The following is a 22957-nucleotide window of genomic DNA, read 5'->3' as shown; positions in this document are numbered from 1 at the left end:
ATACATGGACAGACCGAAATGATGGGAAAGAGAGAGCCAGTCACACAAAGAGTCAGAGAGAATCCCATTGGACCAGACGTGGCACCGTGAGAAAGAGACAGATTGAGAGACAAAGACAAACAGAGAAACAGGGACAGACAGAGTGAGTCAGACTGAGAGAGACAAAGACTCAAACATACAAAACTCTCTGAAGAGAGAGAGAGAGGCAGAAACCGAGCGACACAGATACATTTCACAATTTCATGTCATTATCGGTTCAGAGTGTCACATTGTTACAGAAAATTTCTGATTCAACCGATGAAAATCCGGTCTCACTGATCAGAATGGGAGGAAATCCGTGTTAAATTAAAGAGACAACAGGAGTGGGGGACGAACCCACGCGGGACAAACCCATTGAGTTTTAAGGCCAACGCCTCAACCACTCGGCTATTCTGGTCCTGTGAGAACCTGGATTCTGTCTCTGTGAGAATCTGGGCTTCAACCCCAACCCCACATACAAACACATGCACATCGGCTTTCAGTGAGCATTTACGAACATTTTTAGTAATATTGACACGGGGGCAACTCTCCTATTCTTTTTCGAGTAATGCACTGGAAACTTTCATATCCACCCGAGGGTGCAGACGGAGCTTCAATTTAACATTTCATCCGAAAGTCAACAGCTTCAACATTACAAAATTCCCCAAGTGCTGCACTTGAGTGTTAGCCAAGATGATATGCTCAAGTCTCAGGAGTGCGACTTGAACAGACAAACTCCCGATTCAGTCGAGAATGCGGCCACTGAACCAAAGCCGATACAAAAGTTCACAACCGTATTATTTTCCCCAAGTCGTTTTTATAAGTTCCAGGACATACCAAATTCATGGTGATGATTTCCAGTGACAGTTGCACATACACAGAGACATATAAATAGATAGACAGACACAGAGACCCACACACACATAACCAAAAATTTGCACGCACCAACAGGCATGCACAGATTCCTCAGACATCTCGAGGGATAGATAGGCTGAATCACTGTCGCAACTTTGACTGATGTTTGCGATTTTTGAAACGGATGTATCGTGAATATTGCAGATTAATAAAAATGAGAAAAAAATGTCAAAGTTGAAAGGTGTGGGACGTTATTCCATCTATCTCAGGATCAGTTTGGCAGAGAACCGGTTAAATTGTGAAATGGAATGAAAAATGCTGAGAATCGTAGTCGGCAGGATTCGAACCTGCGCGGGATAACCCAATGGATTTCTAGTCCATCGCCTTAACCACTCGGCCACGACTACTGTGTCGCTGCCTTTTTAAACTTTACTCAGAAAAAACTCAGTCATCCATCTCTGTGCAGCAGACGGCCAAAGACTCCTGAAAAATTCTACATTTGCTAAAAATCTGGACGAGACAATCTCATCCACCTGTTTTTTTGACAGTTCCATGTTGCTCTGGAACTTTTTAATATGCATCTCTTCCAAGAAACAGAAGTAAAATTCGACATCTTGAAACAACTGCCTCCCCGTCGGGGAATTGAACCCCGGTCTCCCGCGTGACAGGCGGGGATACTCACCACTATACTAACGAGGAACTGACGGGTACCAGTTCTGTCAGAGCAGGAATCGAGTCACTGTGAACAGAACTGGACACCAGGAGAAGTCGACAGACACATTGAGAGACAGAGACAAACCGACAAACAGGGAGAGACAGACAGCGAGATAGAGACAACGAGAGACAGAAAGTGTGAGACTGAGAAGGAGAGGCAGACTGAGTGAGAAAAAGACTCAAATATATACATATACAGAGATGTGTGTGTGTGATCTATTAAGAGAGAGAGGGAAAGAGTGAGAGAAAGACAATGATAAAGACAGTGACGCGAAGAGAGAGAGATAGAGAGAGAGCGATAGAGACTAAAACAGAAAATGATGGAAATACTTCTCAGCTTACAGGCAGGGAATAACAGAGACAGGCAAAGACATGGACAGACCGAAATGATGGGAAAGAGAGAGCCAGTCAGACAAACAGTCAGAGAGAATCCCATTGGAACAGACGTGGCACCGTGAGAAAGAGACAGATTGAGAGACAAAGACAAACAGAGAAACAGGGACAGACAGAGTGAGTCAGACTGAGAGAGACAAAGACTCAAACATACAAAACTCTCTGAAGAGAGAGAGAGAGGCAGAAACCGAGCGACACAGATACATTTCGCAATTTCATTTCATTATCGGTTCAGAGTGTCACGTTGTTACAGAAAATTGCTGATTCAACCGATGAAAATCCGGTCTCACTGATCAGAATGGGAGGAAATCCGTGTTAAATTAAAGAGACACCAGGAGTGGGGGACGAATCCACGCGGGACAAACCCATTGAGTTTTAAGGCCAACGCCTCAACCACTCGGCTATTCTGGTCCTGTGAGGACCTGGATTCTGTCTCTGTGAGAATCTGGGCTTCAACCCCAACCCCACATACAAACACATGCACATCGGCTTTCAGTGAGCATTTACGAACATTTTTAGTAATATTGACACGGGGGCAACTCTCCTATTCTTTTTCGAGTAATGCACTGGAAACTTTCATATCCACCCGAGGGTGCAGACGGAGCTTCAATTCAACATTTCATCCGAAAGTCAACAGCTTCAACATTGCAAAATTCCCCAAGTGCTGCACTTGAGTGTTCGCCAAGATGATATGCTCAAGTCTCAGGAGTGCGACTTGAACAGACAAACTCCCGATTCAGTCGAGAATGCGGCCACTGAACCAAAGCCGATACAAAAGTTCACAACCGTATTATTTTCCCCAAGTCGTTTTTATAAGTTCCAGGACATACCAAATTCATGGTGATGATTTCCCGTGACAGTTGCACATACACAGAGACATATAAATAGATAGACAGACACAGAGACCCACACACATATAACCAAAAATTTGCACGCACCAACAGGCATGCACAGATGCCTCAGACATCTCGAGGGATAGATAGGCTGAATCACTGTCGCAACTTTGACTGATGTTTGCGATTTTTGAAACGGATGTATCGTGAATATTGCAGATTAATAAAAATGAGAAAAAAATGTCAAAGTTGAAAGGTGTGGGACGTTATTCCATCTATCTCAGGATCAGTTTGGCAGAGAACCGGTTAAATTGTGAAATGGAATGAAAAATGCTGAGAATCGTAGTCGGCAGGATTCGAACCTGCGCGGGATAACCCAATGGATTTCTAGTCCATCGCCTTAACCACTCGGCCACGACCACTGTGTCGCTGCCTTTTTAAACTTTACTCAGAAAAAACTCAGTCATCCATCTCTGTGCAGCAGACGGCCAAGGACTCCTGAAAAATTCTACATTTGCTAAAAATCTGGACGAGACAATCTCATCCACCTGTTTTTTTGACAGTTCCATATTGCTCTGGAACTTTTTAATATGCATCTCTTCCAAGAAACAGAAGTAAAATTCGACATCTTGAAACAACTGCCTTCCCGTCGGGGAATTGAACCCCGGTCTCCCGCGTGACAGGTGGGGATACTCACCACTATACTAACGAGGAACTGACTGGTACCAGTTCTGTCAGAGCAGGAATCGAGTCACTGTGAACAGAACTGGACACCAGGAGAAGTCGACAGACACATTGAGAGACAGAGACAAACCGACAAACAGGGAGAGACAGACAGCGAGATAGAGACAACGAGAGACAGAAAGTGTGAGACTGAGAAGGAGAGGCAGACTGAGTGAGAAAAAGACTCAAATATATACTTATACAGAGATGTGTGTGTGTGATCTATTAAGAGAGAGAGGGAAAGAGTGAGAGAAAGACAATGATAAAGACAGTGACAAGGAGAGAGACAGATAGAGAGAGAGCGATAGAGACTAAAACAGAAAATGATGGAAATACTTCTCAGCTTACAGGCAGGGACTAACAGAGACAAGCAAAGACATGACAGACCGAAATGATGGGAAAGAGAGAGCCAGTCACACAAAGAGTCAGAGAGAATCCCATTGGACCAGACGTGGCACCGTGAGAAAGAGACAGATTGAGAGACAAAGACAAACAGAGAAACAGGGACAGACAGAGTGAGTCAGACTGAGAGAGACAAAGACTCAAACATACAAAACTCTCTGAAGAGAGAGAGAGAGGCAGAAACCGAGCGACACAGATACATTTCACAATTTCATTTCATTATCGGTTCAGAGTGTCACATTGTTACAGAAAATTGCTGATTCAACCGATGAAAATCCGGTCTCACTGATCAGAATGGGAGGAAATCCGTGTTAAATTAAAGAGACACCAGGAGTGGGGGACGAACCCACGCGGGACAATCCCATTGAGTTTTAAGGCCAACGCCTCAACCACTCGGCTATTCTGGTCCTGTGAGAACCTGGATTCTGTCTCTGTGAGAATCTGGGCTTCAACCCCAACCCCACATACAAACACATGCACATCGGCTTTCAGTTAGCATTTACGAACATTTTTCGTAATATTGACACGGGGGCAACTCTCCTATTCTTTTTCGAGTAATGCACTGGAAACTTTCATATCCACCCGAGGGTGCAGACGGAGCTTCAATTTAACATTTCATCCGAAAGTCAACAGCTTCAACATTACATAATTCCCCAAGTGCTGCACTTGAGTGTTAGCCAAGATGATATGCTCAAGTCTCAGGAGTGCGACTTGAACACCCAAACTCCCGATTCAGTCGAGAATGCGACCACTGAACCAAAGCCGATACAAAAGTTCACAACCGTATTATTTTCCCCAAGTCGTTTTTATAAGTTCCAGGACATACCAAATTCATGGTGATGATTTCCAGTGACAGTTGCACATACACAGAGACATATAAATAGATAGACAGACACAGAGACCCACACACACATAACCATAAATTTGCACGCACCAACGGGCATGCACAGATGCCTCAGACATCTCAAGGGATAGACAGGCTGAATCACTGTCGCAATTTTGACTGATGTTTGCGATTTTTGAAACGGATGTATCGTGAATATTGCAGATTAATAAAAATGAGAAAAAAATGTCAAAGTTGAAAGGTGTGGGACGTTATTCCATCTATCTCAGGATCAGTTTGGCAGAGAACCGGTTAAATTGTGAAATGGAATGAAAAATGCTGAGAATCGTAGTCGGCAGGATTCGAACCTGAGCGGGATAACCCAATGGATTTCTAGTCCATCGCATTAACCACTCGGCCACGACTACTGTGTCGCTGCCTTTTTAAACTTTACTCAGAAAAAACTCAGTCATCCATCTCTGTGCAGCAGACGGCCAAAGACTCCTGAAAAATTCTCCATTTGCTAAAAATCTGGACGAGACAATCTCATCCACCTGTTTTTTTGACAGTTCCATGTTGCTCTGGAACTTTTTAATATGCATCTCTTCCAAGAAACAGAAGTAAAATTCGACATCTTGAAACAACTGCCTCTCCGTCGGGGAATTGAACCCCGGTCTCCCCGTGACAGGCGGGGATACTCACCACTATACTAACGAGGAACTGACGGGTACCAGTTCTGTCAGAGCAGGAATCGAGTCACTGTGAACAGAACTGGACACCAGGAGAAGTCGACAGACACATTGAGAGACAGAGACAAACCGACAAACAGGGAGAGACAGACAGCGAGATAGAGACAACGAGAGACAGAAAGTGTGAGACTGAGAAGGAGAGGCAGACTGAGTGAGAAAAAGACTCAAATATGTACATATACAGAGATGTGTGTGTGTGATCTATTAAGAGAGAGAGGGAAAGAGTGAGAGAAAGACAACGATAAAGACAGTGACAAGGAGAGAGACAGATAGAGAGAGAGCGATAAAGACTAAAACAGAAAATGATGGAAATACTTCTCAGCTTACAGGCAGGGACTAACAGAGACAAGCAAATACATGGACAGACCGAAATGATGGGAAAGAGAGAGCCAGTCACACAAAGAGTCAGAGAGAATCCCATTGGACCAGACGTGGCACCGTGAGAAAGAGACAGATTGAGAGACAAAGACAAACAGAGAAACAGGGACAGACAGAGTGAGTCAGACTGAGAGAGACAAAGACTCAAACATACAAAACTCTCTGAAGAGAGAGAGAGAGGCAGAAACCGAGCGACACAGATACATTTCACAATTTCATGTCATTATCGGTTCAGAGTGTCACATTGTTACAGAAAATTTCTGATTCAACCGATGAAAATCCGGTCTCACTGATCAGAATGGGAGGAAATCCGTGTTAAATTAAAGAGACAACAGGAGTGGGGGACGAACCCACGCGGGACAAACCCATTGAGTTTTAAGGCCAACGCCTCAACCACTCGGCTATTCTGGTCCTGTGAGAACCTGGATTCTGTCTCTGTGAGAATCTGGGCTTCAACCCCAACCCCACATACAAACACATGCACATCGGCTTTCAGTGAGCATTTACGAACATTTTTAGTAATATTGACACGGGGGCAACTCTCCTATTCTTTTTCGAGTAATGCACTGGAAACTTTCATATCCACCCGAGGGTGCAGACGGAGCTTCAATTTAACATTTCATCCGAAAGTCAACAGCTTCAACATTACAAAATTCCCCAAGTGCTGCACTTGAGTGTTAGCCAAGATGATATGCTCAAGTCTCAGGAGTGCGACTTGAACAGACAAACTCCCGATTCAGTCGAGAATGCGGCCACTGAACCAAAGCCGATACAAAAGTTCACAACCGTATTATTTTCCCCAAGTCGTTTTTATAAGTTCCAGGACATACCAAATTCATGGTGATGATTTCCAGTGACAGTTGCACATACACAGAGACATATAAATAGATAGACAGACACAGAGACCCACACACACATAACCAAAAATTTGCACGCACCAACAGGCATGCACAGATTCCTCAGACATCTCGAGGGATAGATAGGCTGAATCACTGTCGCAACTTTGACTGATGTTTGCGATTTTTGAAACGGATGTATCGTGAATATTGCAGATTAATAAAAATGAGAAAAAAATGTCAAAGTTGAAAGGTGTGGGACGTTATTCCATCTATCTCAGGATCAGTTTGGCAGAGAACCGGTTAAATTGTGAAATGGAATGAAAAATGCTGAGAATCGTAGTCGGCAGGATTCGAACCTGCGCGGGATAACCCAATGGATTTCTAGTCCATCGCCTTAACCACTCGGCCACGACTACTGTGTCGCTGCCTTTTTAAACTTTACTCAGAAAAAACTCAGTCATCCATCTCTGTGCAGCAGACGGCCAAAGACTCCTGAAAAATTCTACATTTGCTAAAAATCTGGACGAGACAATCTCATCCACCTGTTTTTTTGACAGTTCCATGTTGCTCTGGAACTTTTTAATATGCATCTCTTCCAAGAAACAGAAGTAAAATTCGACATCTTGAAACAACTGCCTCCCCGTCGGGGAATTGAACCCCGGTCTCCCGCGTGACAGGCGGGGATACTCACCACTATACTAACGAGGAACTGACGGGTACCAGTTCTGTCAGAGCAGGAATCGAGTCACTGTGAACAGAACTGGACACCAGGAGAAGTCGACAGACACATTGAGAGACAGAGACAAACCGACAAACAGGGAGAGACAGACAGCGAGATAGAGACAACGAGAGACAGAAAGTGTGAGACTGAGAAGGAGAGGCAGACTGAGTGAGAAAAAGACTCAAATATATACATATACAGAGATGTGTGTGTGTGATCTATTAAGAGAGAGAGGGAAAGAGTGAGAGAAAGACAATGATAAAGACAGTGACGCGAAGAGAGAGAGATAGAGAGAGAGCGATAGAGACTAAAACAGAAAATGATGGAAATACTTCTCAGCTTACAGGCAGGGAATAACAGAGACAGGCAAAGACATGGACAGACCGAAATGATGGGAAAGAGAGAGCCAGTCAGACAAACAGTCAGAGAGAATCCCATTGGAACAGACGTGGCACCGTGAGAAAGAGACAGATTGAGAGACAAAGACAAACAGAGAAACAGGGACAGACAGAGTGAGTCAGACTGAGAGAGACAAAGACTCAAACATACAAAACTCTCTGAAGAGAGAGAGAGAGGCAGAAACCGAGCGACACAGATACATTTCGCAATTTCATTTCATTATCGGTTCAGAGTGTCACGTTGTTACAGAAAATTGCTGATTCAACCGATGAAAATCCGGTCTCACTGATCAGAATGGGAGGAAATCCGTGTTAAATTAAAGAGACACCAGGAGTGGGGGACGAATCCACGCGGGACAAACCCATTGAGTTTTAAGGCCAACGCCTCAACCACTCGGCTATTCTGGTCCTGTGAGGACCTGGATTCTGTCTCTGTGAGAATCTGGGCTTCAACCCCAACCCCACATACAAACACATGCACATCGGCTTTCAGTGAGCATTTACGAACATTTTTAGTAATATTGACACGGGGGCAACTCTCCTATTCTTTTTCGAGTAATGCACTGGAAACTTTCATATCCACCCGAGGGTGCAGACGGAGCTTCAATTCAACATTTCATCCGAAAGTCAACAGCTTCAACATTGCAAAATTCCCCAAGTGCTGCACTTGAGTGTTCGCCAAGATGATATGCTCAAGTCTCAGGAGTGCGACTTGAACAGACAAACTCCCGATTCAGTCGAGAATGCGGCCACTGAACCAAAGCCGATACAAAAGTTCACAACCGTATTATTTTCCCCAAGTCGTTTTTATAAGTTCCAGGACATACCAAATTCATGGTGATGATTTCCCGTGACAGTTGCACATACACAGAGACATATAAATAGATAGACAGACACAGAGACCCACACACATATAACCAAAAATTTGCACGCACCAACAGGCATGCACAGATGCCTCAGACATCTCGAGGGATAGATAGGCTGAATCACTGTCGCAACTTTGACTGATGTTTGCGATTTTTGAAACGGATGTATCGTGAATATTGCAGATTAATAAAAATGAGAAAAAAATGTCAAAGTTGAAAGGTGTGGGACGTTATTCCATCTATCTCAGGATCAGTTTGGCAGAGAACCGGTTAAATTGTGAAATGGAATGAAAAATGCTGAGAATCGTAGTCGGCAGGATTCGAACCTGCGCGGGATAACCCAATGGATTTCTAGTCCATCGCCTTAACCACTCGGCCACGACCACTGTGTCGCTGCCTTTTTAAACTTTACTCAGAAAAAACTCAGTCATCCATCTCTGTGCAGCAGACGGCCAAGGACTCCTGAAAAATTCTACATTTGCTAAAAATCTGGACGAGACAATCTCATCCACCTGTTTTTTTGACAGTTCCATATTGCTCTGGAACTTTTTAATATGCATCTCTTCCAAGAAACAGAAGTAAAATTCGACATCTTGAAACAACTGCCTTCCCGTCGGGGAATTGAACCCCGGTCTCCCGCGTGACAGGTGGGGATACTCACCACTATACTAACGAGGAACTGACTGGTACCAGTTCTGTCAGAGCAGGAATCGAGTCACTGTGAACAGAACTGGACACCAGGAGAAGTCGACAGACACATTGAGAGACAGAGACAAACCGACAAACAGGGAGAGACAGACAGCGAGATAGAGACAACGAGAGACAGAAAGTGTGAGACTGAGAAGGCGAGGCAGACTGAGTGAGAAAAAGACTCAAATATATACTTATACAGAGATGTGTGTGTGTGATCTATTAAGAGAGAGAGGGAAAGAGTGAGAGAAAGACAATGATAAAGACAGTGACAAGGAGAGAGACAGATAGAGAGAGAGCGATAGAGACTAAAACAGAAAATGATGGAAATACTTCTCAGCTTACAGGCAGGGACTAACAGAGACAAGCAAAGACATGACAGACCGAAATGATGGGAAAGAGAGAGCCAGTCACACAAAGAGTCAGAGAGAATCCCATTGGACCAGACGTGGCACCGTGAGAAAGAGACAGATTGAGAGACAAAGACAAACAGAGAAACAGGGACAGACAGAGTGAGTCAGACTGAGAGAGACAAAGACTCAAACATACAAAACTCTCTGAAGAGAGAGAGAGAGGCAGAAACCGAGCGACACAGATACATTTCACAATTTCATTTCATTATCGGTTCAGAGTGTCACATTGTTACAGAAAATTGCTGATTCAACCGATGAAAATCCGGTCTCACTGATCAGAATGGGAGGAAATCCGTGTTAAATTAAAGAGACACCAGGAGTGGGGGACGAACCCACGCGGGACAATCCCATTGAGTTTTAAGGCCAACGCCTCAACCACTCGGCTATTCTGGTCCTGTGAGAACCTGGATTCTGTCTCTGTGAGAATCTGGGCTTCAACCCCAACCCCACATACAAACACATGCACATCGGCTTTCAGTTAGCATTTACGAACATTTTTCGTAATATTGACACGGGGGCAACTCTCCTATTCTTTTTCGAGTAATGCACTGGAAACTTTCATATCCACCCGAGGGTGCAGACGGAGCTTCAATTTAACATTTCATCCGAAAGTCAACAGCTTCAACATTACATAATTCCCCAAGTGCTGCACTTGAGTGTTAGCCAAGATGATATGCTCAAGTCTCAGGAGTGCGACTTGAACACCCAAACTCCCGATTCAGTCGAGAATGCGACCACTGAACCAAAGCCGATACAAAAGTTCACAACCGTATTATTTTCCCCAAGTCGTTTTTATAAGTTCCAGGACATACCAAATTCATGGTGATGATTTCCAGTGACAGTTGCACATACACAGAGACATATAAATAGATAGACAGACACAGAGACCCACACACACATAACCATAAATTTGCACGCACCAACGGGCATGCACAGATGCCTCAGACATCTCAAGGGATAGACAGGCTGAATCACTGTCGCAATTTTGACTGATGTTTGCGATTTTTGAAACGGATGTATCGTGAATATTGCAGATTAATAAAAATGAGAAAAAAATGTCAAAGTTGAAAGGTGTGGGACGTTATTCCATCTATCTCAGGATCAGTTTGGCAGAGAACCGGTTAAATTGTGAAATGGAATGAAAAATGCTGAGAATCGTAGTCGGCAGGATTCGAACCTGAGCGGGATAACCCAATGGATTTCTAGTCCATCGCATTAACCACTCGGCCACGACTACTGTGTCGCTGCCTTTTTAAACTTTACTCAGAAAAAACTCAGTCATCCATCTCTGTGCAGCAGACGGCCAAAGACTCCTGAAAAATTCTCCATTTGCTAAAAATCTGGACGAGACAATCTCATCCACCTGTTTTTTTGACAGTTCCATGTTGCTCTGGAACTTTTTAATATGCATCTCTTCCAAGAAACAGAAGTAAAATTCGACATCTTGAAACAACTGCCTCCCCGTCGGGGAATTGAACCCCGGTCTCCCGCGTGACAGGCGGGGATACTCACCACTATACTAACGAGGAACTGACGGGTACCAGTTCTGTCAGAGCAGGAATCGAGTCACTGTGAACAGAACTGGACACCAGGAGAAGTCGACAGACAAATTGAGAGACAGAGACAAACCGACAAACAGGGAGAGACAGACAGCGAGATAGAGACAACGAGAGACAGAAAGTGTGAGACTGAGAAGGAGAGGCAGACTGAGTGAGAAAAAGACTCAAATATATACATATACAGAGATGTGTGTGTGTGATCTATTAAGAGAGAGAGGGAAAGAGTGAGAGAAAGACAATGATAAAGACAGTGACGCGAAGAGAGAGAGATAGAGAGAGAGCGATAGAGACTAAAACAGAAAATGATGGAAATACTTCTCAGCTTACAGGCAGGGAATAACAGAGACAGGCAAAGACATGGACAGACCGAAATGATGGGAAAGAGAGAGCCAGTCAGACAAACAGTCAGAGAGAATCCCATTGGAACAGACGTGGCACCGTGAGAAAGAGACAGATTGAGAGACAAAGACAAACAGAGAAACAGGGACAGACAGAGTGAGTCAGACTGAGAGAGACAAAGACTCAAACATACAAAACTCTCTGAAGAGAGAGAGAGAGGCAGAAACCGAGCGACACAGATACATTTCGCAATTTCATTTCATTATCGGTTCAGAGTGTCACGTTGTTACAGAAAATTGCTGATTCAACCGATGAAAATCCGGTCTCACTGATCAGAATGGGAGGAAATCCGTGTTAAATTAAAGAGACACCAGGAGTGGGGGACGAATCCACGCGGGACAAACCCATTGAGTTTTAAGGCCAACGCCTCAACCACTCGGCTATTCTGGTCCTGTGAGGACCTGGATTCTGTCTCTGTGAGAATCTGGGCTTCAACCCCAACCCCACATACAAACACATGCACATCGGCTTTCAGTGAGCATTTACGAACATTTTTAGTAATATTGACACGGGGGCAACTCTCCTATTCTTTTTCGAGTAATGCACTGGAAACTTTCATATCCACCCGAGGGTGCAGACGGAGCTTCAATTCAACATTTCATCCGAAAGTCAACAGCTTCAACATTGCAAAATTCCCCAAGTGCTGCACTTGAGTGTTCGCCAAGATGATATGCTCAAGTCTCAGGAGTGCGACTTGAACAGACAAGCTCCCGATTCAGTCGAGAATGCGGCCACTGAACCAAAGCCGATACAAAAGTTCACAACCGTATTATTTTCCCCAAGTCGTTTTTATAAGTTCCAGGACATACCAAATTCATGGTGATGATTTCCCGTGACAGTTGCACATACACAGAGACATATAAATAGATAGACAGACACAGAGACCCACACACATATAACCAAAAATTTGCACGCACCAACACGCATGCACAGATGCCTCAGACATCTCGAGGGATAGATAGGCTGAATCACTGTCGCAACTTTGACTGATGTTTGCGATTTTTGAAACGGATGTATCGTGAATATTGCAGATTAATAAAAATGAGAAAAAAATGTCAAAGTTGAAAGGTGTGGGACGTTATTCCATCTATCTCAGGATCAGTTTGGCAGAGAACCGGTTAAATTGTGAAATGGAATGAAAAATGCTGAGAATCGTAGTCGGCAGGATTCGAACCTGCGCGGGATAACCCAATGGATTTCTAGTCCATCGCCTTAACCACTCAGCCACGACTACTGTGTCGCTGCCTTTTTAAACTTTACTCAGAAAAAACTCAGTCATCCATCTCTGTGCAGCAGACGGCCAAAGACTCCTGAAAAATTCTCCATTTGCTAAAAATCTGGACGAGACAATCTCATCCACCTGTTTTTTTGACAGTTCCATGTTGCTCTGGAACTTTTTAATATGCATCTCTTCCAAGAAACAGAAGTAAAATTCGACATCTTGAAACAACTGCCTCCCCATCGGGGAATTGAACCCCGGTCTCCCGCGTGACAGGCGGGGATACTCACCACTATACTAACGAGGAACTGACGGGTACCAGTTCTGTCAGAGCAGGAATCGAGTCACTGTGAACAGAACTGGACACCAGGAGAAGTCGACAGACAAATTGAGAGACAGAGACAAACCGACAAACAGGGAGAGACAGACAGCGAGATAGAGACAACGAGAGACAGAAAGTGTGAGACTGAGAAGGAGAGGCAGACTGAGTGAGAAAAAGACTCAAATATATACATATACAGAGATGTGTGTGTGTGATCTATTAAGAGAGAGAGGGAAAGAGTGAGAGAAAGACAATGATAAAGACAGTGACAAGGAGAGAGACAGATAGAGAGAGAGCGATAGAGACTAAAACAGAAAATGATGGAAATACTTCTCAGCTTACAGGCAGGGACTAACAGAGACAGGCAAAGACATGGACAGACCGAAATGATGGGAAAGAGAGAGCCAGTCAGACAAACAGTCAGAGAGAATCCCATTGGAACAGACGTGGCACCGTGAGAAAGAGACAGATTGAGAGACAAAGACAAACAGAGAAACAGGGACAGACAGAGTGAGTCAGACTGAGAGAGACAAAGACTCAAACATACAAAACTCTCTGAAGAGAGAGAGAGAGGCAGAAACCGAGCGACACAGATACATTTCACAATTTCATTTCATTATCGGTTCAGAGTGTCACATTGTTACAGAAAATTGCTGATTCAACCGATGAAAATCCGGTCTCACTGATCAGAATGGGAGGAAATCCGTGTTAAATTAAAGAGATACCAGGAGTGGGGGACGAACCCACGCGGGACAATCCCATTGAGTTTTAAGGCCAACGCCTCAACCACTCGGCTATTCTGGTCCTGTGAGAACCTGGATTCTGTCTCTGTGAGAATCTGGGCTTCAACCCCAACCCCACATACAAACACATGCACATCGGCTTTCAGTGAGCATTTACGAACATTTTTCGTAATATTGACACGGGGGCAACTCTCCTATTCTTTTTCGAGTAATGCACTGGAAACTTTCACATCCACCCGAGCGTGCAGACGGAGCTTCAATTTAACATTTCATCCGAAAGTCAACAGCTTCAACATTACATAATTCCCCAAGTGCTGCACTTGAGTGTTAGCCAAGATGATATGCTCAAGTCTCAGGAGTGCGACTTGAACAGACAAACTCCCGATTCAGTCGAGAATGCGACCACTGAACCAAAGCCGATACAAAAGTTCACAATCGTATTATTTTCCCCAAGTCGTTTTTATAAGTTCCAGGACATACCAAATTCATGGTGATGATTTCCAGTGACAGTTGCACATACACAGAGACATATAAATAGATAGACAGACACAGAGACCCACACACACATAACCATAAATTTGCACGCACCAACGGGCATGCACAGATGCCTCAGACATCTCAAGGGATAGACAGGCTGAATCACTGTCGCAATTTTGACTGATGTTTGCGATTTTTGAAACGGATGTATCGTGAATATTGCAGATTAATAAAAATGAGAAAAAAATGTCAAAGTTGAAAGGTGTGGGACGTTATTCCATCTATCTCAGGATCAGTTTGGCAGAGAACCGGTTAAATTGTGAAATGGAATGAAAAATGCTGAGAATCGTAGTCGGCAGGATTCGAACCTGAGCGGGATAACCCAATGGATTTCTAGTCCATCGCATTAACCACTCGGCCACGACTACTGTGTCGCTGCCTTTTTAAACTTTACTCAGAAAAAACTCAGTCATCCATCTCTGTGCAGCAGACGGCCAAAGACTCCTGAAAAATTCTCCATTTGCTAAAAATCTGGACGAGACAATCTCATCCACCTGTTTTTTTGACAGTTCCATGTTGCTCTGGAACTTTTTAATATGCATCTCTTCCAAGAAACAGAAGTAAAATTCGACATCTTGAAACAACTGCCTTCCCGTCGGGGAATTGAACCCCGGTCTCCCGCGTGACAGGTGGGGATACTCACCACTATACTAACGAGGAACTGACTGGTACCAGTTCTGTCAGAGCAGGAATCGAGTCACTGTGAACAGAACTGGACACCAGGAGAAGTCGACAGACACATTGAGAGACAGAGACAAACCGACAAACAGGGAGAGACAGACAGCGAGATAGAGACAACGAGAGACAGAAAGTGTGAGACTGAGAAGGAGAGGCAGACTGAGTGAGAAAAAGACTCAAATATATACTTATACAGAGATGTGTGTGTGTGATCTATTAAGAGAGAGAGGGAAAGAGTGAGAGAAAGACAATGATAAAGACAGTGACAAGGAGAGAGACAGATAGAGAGAGAGCGATAGAGACTAAAACAGAAAATGATGGAAATACTTCTCAGCTTACAGGCAGGGACTAACAGAGACAAGCAAAGACATGACAGACCGAAATGATGGGAAAGAGAGAGCCAGTCACACAAAGAGTCAGAGAGAATCCCATTGGACCAGACGTGGCACCGTGAGAAAGAGACAGATTGAGAGACAAAGACAAACAGAGAAACAGGGACAGACAGAGTGAGTCAGACTGAGAGAGACAAATACTCAAACATACAAAACTCTCTGAAGAGAGAGAGAGAGGCAGAAACCGAGCGACACAGATACATTTCACAATTTCATTTCATTATCGGTTCAGAGTGTCACATTGTTACAGAAAATTGCTGATTCAACCGATGAAAATCCGGTCTCACTGATCAGAATGGGAGGAAATCCGTGTTAAATTAAAGAGACACCAGGAGTGGGGGACGAACCCACGCGGGACAATCCCATTGAGTTTTAAGGCCAACGCCTCAACCACTCGGCTATTCTGGTCCTGTGAGAACCTGGATTCTGTCTCTGTGAGAATCTGGGCTTCAACCCCAACCCCACATACAAACACATGCACATCGGCTTTCAGTTAGCATTTACGAACATTTTTCGTAATATTGACACGGGGGCAACTCTCCTATTCTTTTTCGAGTAATGCACTGGAAACTTTCATATCCACCCGAGGGTGCAGACGGAGCTTCAATTTAACATTTCATCCGAAAGTCAACAGCTTCAACATTACATAATTCCCCAAGTGCTGCACTTGAGTGTTAGCCAAGATGATATGCTCAAGTCTCAGGAGTGCGACTTGAACACCCAAACTCCCGATTCAGTCGAGAATGCGACCACTGAACCAAAGCCGATACAAAAGTTCACAACCGTGTTATTTTCCCCAAGTCGTTTTTATAAGTTCCAGGACATACCAAATTCATGGTGATGATTTCCAGTGACAGTTGCACATACACAGAGACATATAAATAGATAGACAGACACAGAGACCCACACACACATAACCATAAATTTGCACGCACCAACGGGCATGCACAGATGCCTCAGACATCTCAAGGGATAGACAGGCTGAATCACTGTCGCAATTTTGACTGATGTTTGCGATTTTTGAAACGGATGTATCGTGAATATTGCAGATTAATAAAAATGAGAAAAAAATGTCAAAGTTGAAAGGTGTGGGACGTTATTCCATCTATCTCAGGATCAGTTTGGCAGAGAACCGGTTAAATTGTGAAATGGAATGAAAAATGCTGAGAATCGTAGTCGGCAGGATTCGAACCTGAGCGTGATAACCCAATGGATTTCTAGTCCATCGCATTAACCACTCGGCCACGACTACTGTGTCGCTGCCTTTTTAAACTTTACTCAGAAAAAACTCAGTCATCCATCTCTGTGCAGCAGACGGCCAAAGACTCCTGAAAAATTCTCCATTTGCTAAAAATCTGGACGAGACAATCTCATCCACCTGTTTTTTTGACAGTTCCATGTTGCTCTGGAACTTTTTAATATGCATCTCTTCCAAGAAACAGAAGTAAAATTCGACATCTTGAAACAACTGCCTCCCCGTCGGGGAATTGAACCCCGGTCTCCCGCGTGACAGGCGGGGATACTCACCACTATACTAACGAGGAACTGACGGGTACCAGTTCTGTCAGAGCAGGAATCGAGTCACTGTGAACAGAACTGGACACCAGGAGAAGTCGACAGACAAATTGAGAGACAGAGACAAACCGACAAACAGGGAGAGACAGACAGCGAGATAGAGACAACGAGAGACAGAAAGTGTGAGACTGAGAAGGAGAGGCAGACTGAGTGAGAAAAAGACTCAAATATATACATATACAGAGATGTGTGTGTGTGATCTATTAAGAGAGAGAGGGAAAGAGTGAGAGAAAGACAATGATAAAGACAGTGACGCGAAGAGAGAGAGATAGAGAGAGAGCGATAGAGACTAAAACAGAAAATGATGGAAATACTTCTCAGCTTACAGGCAGGGAATAACAGAGACAGGCAAAGACATGGACAGACCGAAATGATGGGAAAGAGAGAGCCAGTCAGACAAACAGTCAGAGAGAATCCCATTGGAACAGACGTGGCACCGTGAGAAAGAGACAGATTGAGAGACAAAGACAAACAGAGAAACAGGGACAGACAGAGTGAGTCAGACTGAGAGAGACAAAGACTCAAACATACAAAACTCTCTGAAGAGAGAGAGAGAGGCAGAAACCGAGCGACACAGATACATTTCGCAATTTCATTTCATTATCGGTTCAGAGTGTCACGTTGTTACAGAAAATTGCTGATTCAACCGATGAAAATCCGGTCTCACTGATCAGAATGGGAGGAAATCCGTGTTAAATTAAAGAGACACCAGGAGTGGGGGACGAATCCACGCGGGACAAACCCATTGAGTTTTAAGGCCAACGCCTCAACCACTCGGCTATTCTGGTCCTGTGAGGACCTGGATTCTGTCTCTGTGAGAATCTGGGCTTCAACCCCAACCCCACATACAAACACATGCACATCGGCTTTCAGTGAGCATTTACGAACATTTTTAGTAATATTGACACGGGGGCAACTCTCCTATTCTTTTTCGAGTAATGCACTGGAAACTTTCATATCCACCCGAGGGTGCAGACGGAGCTTCAATTCAACATTTCATCCGAAAGTCAACAGCTTCAACATTGCAAAATTCCCCAAGTGCTGCACTTGAGTGTTCGCCAAGATGATATGCTCAAGTCTCAGGAGTGCGACTTGAACAGACAAACTCCCGATTCAGTCGAGAATGCGGCCACTGAACCAAAGCCGATACAAAAGTTCACAACCGTATTATTTTCCCCAAGTCGTTTTTATAAGTTCCAGGACATACCAAATTCATGGTGATGATTTCCCGTGACAGTTGCACATACACAGAGACATATAAATAGATAGACAGACACAGAGACCCACACACATATAACCAAAAATTTGCACGCACCAACAGGCATGCACAGATGCCTCAGACATCTCGAGGGATAGATAGGCTGAATCACTGTCGCAACTTTGACTGATGTTTGCGATTTTTGAAACGGATGTATCGTGAATATTGCAGATTAATAAAAATGAGAAAAAAATGTCAAAGTTGAAAGGTGTGGGACGTTATTCCATCTATCTCAGGATCAGTTTGGCAGAGAACCGGTTAAATTGTGAAATGGAATGAAAAATGCTGAGAATCGTAGTCGGCAGGATTCGAACCTGAGCGTGATAACCCAATGGATTTCTAGTCCATCGCATTAACCACTCGGCCACGACTACTGTGTCGCTGCCTTTTTAAACTTTACTCAGAAAAAACTCAGTCATCCATCTCTGTGCAGCAGACGGCCAAAGACTCCTGAAAAATTCTCCATTTGCTAAAAATCTGGACGAGACAATCTCATCCACCTGTTTTTTTGACAGTTCCATGTTGCTCTGGAACTTTTTAATATGCATCTCTTCCAAGAAACAGAAGTAAAATTCGACATCTTGAAACAACTGCCTCCCCGTCGGGGAATTGAACCCCGGTCTCCCGCGTGACAGGCGGGGATACTCACCACTATACTAACGAGGAACTGACGGGTACCAGTTCTGTCAGAGCAGGAATCGAGTCACTGTGAACAGAACTGGACACCAGGAGAAGTCGACAGACAAATTGAGAGACAGAGACAAACCGACAAACAGGGAGAGACAGACAGCGAGATAGAGACAACGAGAGACAGAAAGTGTGAGACTGAGAAGGAGAGGCAGACTGAGTGAGAAAAAGACTCAAATATATACATATACAGAGATGTGTGTGTGTGATCTATTAAGAGAGAGAGGGAAAGAGTGAGAGAAAGACAATGATAAAGACAGTGACGCGAAGAGAGAGAGATAGAGAGAGAGCGATAGAGACTAAAACAGAAAATGATGGAAATACTTCTCAGCTTACAGGCAGGGAATAACAGAGACAGGCAAAGACATGGACAGACCGAAATGATGGGAAAGAGAGAGCCAGTCAGACAAACAGTCAGAGAGAATCCCATTGGAACAGACGTGGCACCGTGAGAAAGAGACAGATTGAGAGACAAAGACAAACAGAGAAACAGGGACAGACAGAGTGAGTCAGACTGAGAGAGACAAAGACTCAAACATACAAAACTCTCTGAAGAGAGAGAGAGAGGCAGAAACCGAGCGACACAGATACATTTCGCAATTTCATTTCATTATCGGTTCAGAGTGTCACGTTGTTACAGAAAATTGCTGATTCAACCGATGAAAATCCGGTCTCACTGATCAGAATGGGAGGAAATCCGTGTTAAATTAAAGAGACACCAGGAGTGGGGGACGAATCCACGCGGGACAAACCCATTGAGTTTTAAGGCCAACGCCTCAACCACTCGGCTATTCTGGTCCTGTGAGGACCTGGATTCTGTCTCTGTGAGAATCTGGGCTTCAACCCCAACCCCACATACAAACACATGCACATCGGCTTTCAGTGAGCATTTACGAACATTTTTAGTAATATTGACACGGGGGCAACTCTCCTATTCTTTTTCGAGTAATGCACTGGAAACTTTCATATCCACCCGAGGGTGCAGACGGAGCTTCAATTCAACATTTCATCCGAAAGTCAACAGCTTCAACATTGCAAAATTCCCCAAGTGCTGCACTTGAGTGTTCGCCAAGATGATATGCTCAAGTCTCAGGAGTGCGACTTGAACAGACAAACTCCCGATTCAGTCGAGAATGCGGCCACTGAACCAAAGCCGATACAAAAGTTCACAACCGTATTATTTTCCCCAAGTCGTTTTTATAAGTTCCAGGACATACCAAATTCATGGTGATGATTTCCCGTGACAGTTGCACATACACAGAGACATATAAATAGATAGACAGACACAGAGACCCACACACATATAACCAAAAATTTGCACGCACCAACAGGCATGCACAGATGCCTCAGACATCTCGAGGGATAGATAGGCTGAATCACTGTCGCAACTTTGACTGATGTTTGCGATTTTTGAAACGGATGTATCGTGAATATTGCAGATTAATAAAAATGAGAAAAAAATGTCAAAGTTGAAAGGTGTGGGACGTTATTCCATCTATCTCAGGATCAGTTTGGCAGAGAACCGGTTAAATTGTGAAATGGAATGAAAAATGCTGAGAATCGTAGTCGGCAGGATTCGAACCTGCGCGGGATAACCCAATGGATTTCTAGTCCATCGCCTTAACCACTCAGCCACGACTACTGTGTCGCTGCCTTTTTAAACTTTACTCAGAAAAAACTCAGTCATCCATCTCTGTGCAGCAGACGGCCAAAGACTCCTGAAAAATTCTCCATTTGCTAAAAATCTGGACGAGACAATCTCATCCACCTGTTTTTTTGACAGTTCCATGTTGCTCTGGAACTTTTTAATATGCATCTCTTCCAAGAAACAGAAGTAAAATTCGACATCTTGAAACAACTGCCTCCCCATCGGGGAATTGAACCCCGGTCTCCCGCGTGACAGGCGGGGATACTCACCACTATACTAACGAGGAACTGACGGGTACCAGTTCTGTCAGAGCAGGAATCGAGTCACTGTGAACAGAACTGGACACCAGGAGAAGTCGACAGACAAATTGAGAGACAGAGACAAACCGACAAACAGGGAGAGACAGACAGCGAGATAGAGACAACGAGAGACAGAAAGTGTGAGACTGAGAAGGAGAGGCAGACTGAGTGAGAAAAAGACTCAAATATATACATATACAGAGATGTGTGTGTGTGATCTATTAAGAGAGAGAGGGAAAGAGTGAGAGAAAGACAATGATAAAGACAGTGACAAGGAGAGAGACAGATAGAGAGAGAGCGATAGAGACTAAAACAGAAAATGATGGAAATACTTCTCAGCTTACAGGCAGGGACTAACAGAGACAAGCAAAGACATGACAGACCGAAATGATGGGAAAGAGAGAGCCAGTCACACAAAGAGTCAGAGAGAATCCCATTGGACCAGACGTGGCACCGTGAGAAAGAGACAGATTGAGAGACAAAGACAAACAGAGAAACAGGGACAGACAGAGTGAGTCAGACTGAGAGAGACAAAGACTCAAACATACAAAACTCTCTGAAGAGAGAGAGAGAGGCAGAAACCGAGCGACACAGATACATTCACAATTTCATTTCATTATCGGTTCAGAGTGTCACATTGTTACAGAAAATTGCTGATTCAACCGATGAAAATCCGGTCTCACTGATCAGAATGGGAGGAAATCCGTGTTAAATTAAAGAGATACCAGGAGTGGGGGACGAACCCACGCGGGACAATCCCATTGAGTTTTAAGGCCAACGCCTCAACCACTCGGCTATTCTGGTCCTGTGAGAACCTGGATTCTGTCTCTGTGAGAATCTGGGCTTCAACCCCAACCCCACATACAAACACATGCACATCGGCTTTCAGTGAGCATTTACGAACATTTTTCGTAATATTGACACGGGGGCAACTCTCCTATTCTTTTTCGAGTAATGCACTGGAAACTTTCACATCCACCCGAGCGTGCAGACGGAGCTTCAATTTAACATTTCATCCGAAAGTCAACAGCTTCAACATTACATAATTCCCCAAGTGCTGCACTTGAGTGTTAGCCAAGATGATATGCTCAAGTCTCAGGAGTGCGACTTGAACAGACAAACTCCCGATTCAGTCGAGAATGCGACCACTGAACCAAAGCCGATACAAAAGTTCACAACCGTATTATTTTCCCCAAGTCGTTTTTATAAGTTCCAGGACATACCAAATTCATGGTGATGATTTCCAGTGACAGTTGCACATACACAGAGACATATAAATAGATAGACAGACACAGAGACCCACACACACATAACCATAAATTTGCACGCACCAACGGGCATGCACAGATGCCTCAGACATCTCAAGGGATAGACAGGCTGAATCACTGTCGCAATTTTGACTGATGTTTGCGATTTTTGAAACGGATGTATCGTGAATATTGCAGATTAATAAAAATGAGAAAAAAATGTCAAAGTTGAAAGGTGTGGGACGTTATTCCATCTATCTCAGGATCAGTTTGGCAGAGAACCGGTTAAATTGTGAAATGGAATGAAAAATGCTGAGAATCGTAGTCGGCAGGATTCGAACCTGAGCGGGATAACCCAATGGATTGCTAGTCCATCGCATTAACCACTCGGCCACGACTACTGTGTCGCTGCCTTTTTAAACTTTACTCAGAAAAAACTCAGTCATCCATTTCTGTGCAGCAGACGGCCAAAGACTCCTGAAAAATTCTCCATTTGCTAAAAATCTGGACGAGACAATCTCATCCACCTGTTTTTTTGACAGTTCCATGTTGCTCTGGAACTTTTTAATATGCATCTCT

The 22957-nt window shown here is 44.1% G+C and overlaps 14 non-coding genes across 14 annotated transcripts; all 14 read right to left on the bottom strand.

Annotated features, from left to right (window-relative positions):
- Positions 1–1199: 1199 nt before the first annotated feature.
- Positions 1200–1280, bottom strand: trnas-aga (transfer RNA serine (anticodon AGA)). Its single transcript has one exon. It is a non-coding gene; the product is annotated as a tRNA-Ser (tRNA).
- A 220-nt stretch (positions 1281–1500) lies between these two features.
- On the bottom strand, positions 1501–1572 carry trnad-guc (transfer RNA aspartic acid (anticodon GUC)). The gene has a single exon. It is a non-coding gene; the product is annotated as a tRNA-Asp (tRNA).
- A 1582-nt stretch (positions 1573–3154) lies between these two features.
- On the bottom strand, positions 3155–3235 carry trnas-aga (transfer RNA serine (anticodon AGA)). Its single transcript has one exon. It is a non-coding gene; the product is annotated as a tRNA-Ser (tRNA).
- A 3827-nt stretch (positions 3236–7062) lies between these two features.
- On the bottom strand, positions 7063–7143 carry trnas-aga (transfer RNA serine (anticodon AGA)). Its single transcript has one exon. It is a non-coding gene; the product is annotated as a tRNA-Ser (tRNA).
- A 220-nt stretch (positions 7144–7363) lies between these two features.
- Positions 7364–7435, bottom strand: trnad-guc (transfer RNA aspartic acid (anticodon GUC)). Its single transcript has one exon. It is a non-coding gene; the product is annotated as a tRNA-Asp (tRNA).
- A 1582-nt stretch (positions 7436–9017) lies between these two features.
- trnas-aga (transfer RNA serine (anticodon AGA)) lies at positions 9018–9098 on the bottom strand. Its single transcript has one exon. It is a non-coding gene; the product is annotated as a tRNA-Ser (tRNA).
- Positions 9099–11272: 2174 nt separating this feature from the next.
- Positions 11273–11344, bottom strand: trnad-guc (transfer RNA aspartic acid (anticodon GUC)). Its single transcript has one exon. It is a non-coding gene; the product is annotated as a tRNA-Asp (tRNA).
- Positions 11345–12926: 1582 nt separating this feature from the next.
- trnas-aga (transfer RNA serine (anticodon AGA)) lies at positions 12927–13007 on the bottom strand. The gene has a single exon. It is a non-coding gene; the product is annotated as a tRNA-Ser (tRNA).
- Positions 13008–13227: 220 nt separating this feature from the next.
- Positions 13228–13299, bottom strand: trnad-guc (transfer RNA aspartic acid (anticodon GUC)). The gene has a single exon. It is a non-coding gene; the product is annotated as a tRNA-Asp (tRNA).
- Positions 13300–17136: 3837 nt separating this feature from the next.
- Positions 17137–17208, bottom strand: trnad-guc (transfer RNA aspartic acid (anticodon GUC)). The gene has a single exon. It is a non-coding gene; the product is annotated as a tRNA-Asp (tRNA).
- A 1883-nt stretch (positions 17209–19091) lies between these two features.
- trnad-guc (transfer RNA aspartic acid (anticodon GUC)) lies at positions 19092–19163 on the bottom strand. The gene has a single exon. It is a non-coding gene; the product is annotated as a tRNA-Asp (tRNA).
- Positions 19164–20745: 1582 nt separating this feature from the next.
- Positions 20746–20826, bottom strand: trnas-aga (transfer RNA serine (anticodon AGA)). The gene has a single exon. It is a non-coding gene; the product is annotated as a tRNA-Ser (tRNA).
- Positions 20827–21046: 220 nt separating this feature from the next.
- Positions 21047–21118, bottom strand: trnad-guc (transfer RNA aspartic acid (anticodon GUC)). Its single transcript has one exon. It is a non-coding gene; the product is annotated as a tRNA-Asp (tRNA).
- Positions 21119–22698: 1580 nt separating this feature from the next.
- trnaa-agc (transfer RNA alanine (anticodon AGC)) lies at positions 22699–22779 on the bottom strand. The gene has a single exon. It is a non-coding gene; the product is annotated as a tRNA-Ala (tRNA).
- Positions 22780–22957: the final 178 nt, after the last annotated feature.

This window comes from Pristiophorus japonicus, chromosome 23, assembly GCF_044704955.1.
Source record: "Pristiophorus japonicus isolate sPriJap1 chromosome 23, sPriJap1.hap1, whole genome shotgun sequence".
Classification (NCBI taxonomy): domain Eukaryota; kingdom Metazoa; phylum Chordata; class Chondrichthyes; family Pristiophoridae; genus Pristiophorus; species Pristiophorus japonicus.
The sequence above is the reverse complement of the archived record's forward strand: the minus strand, read 5'-3'. Positions and strand labels throughout refer to the sequence as shown.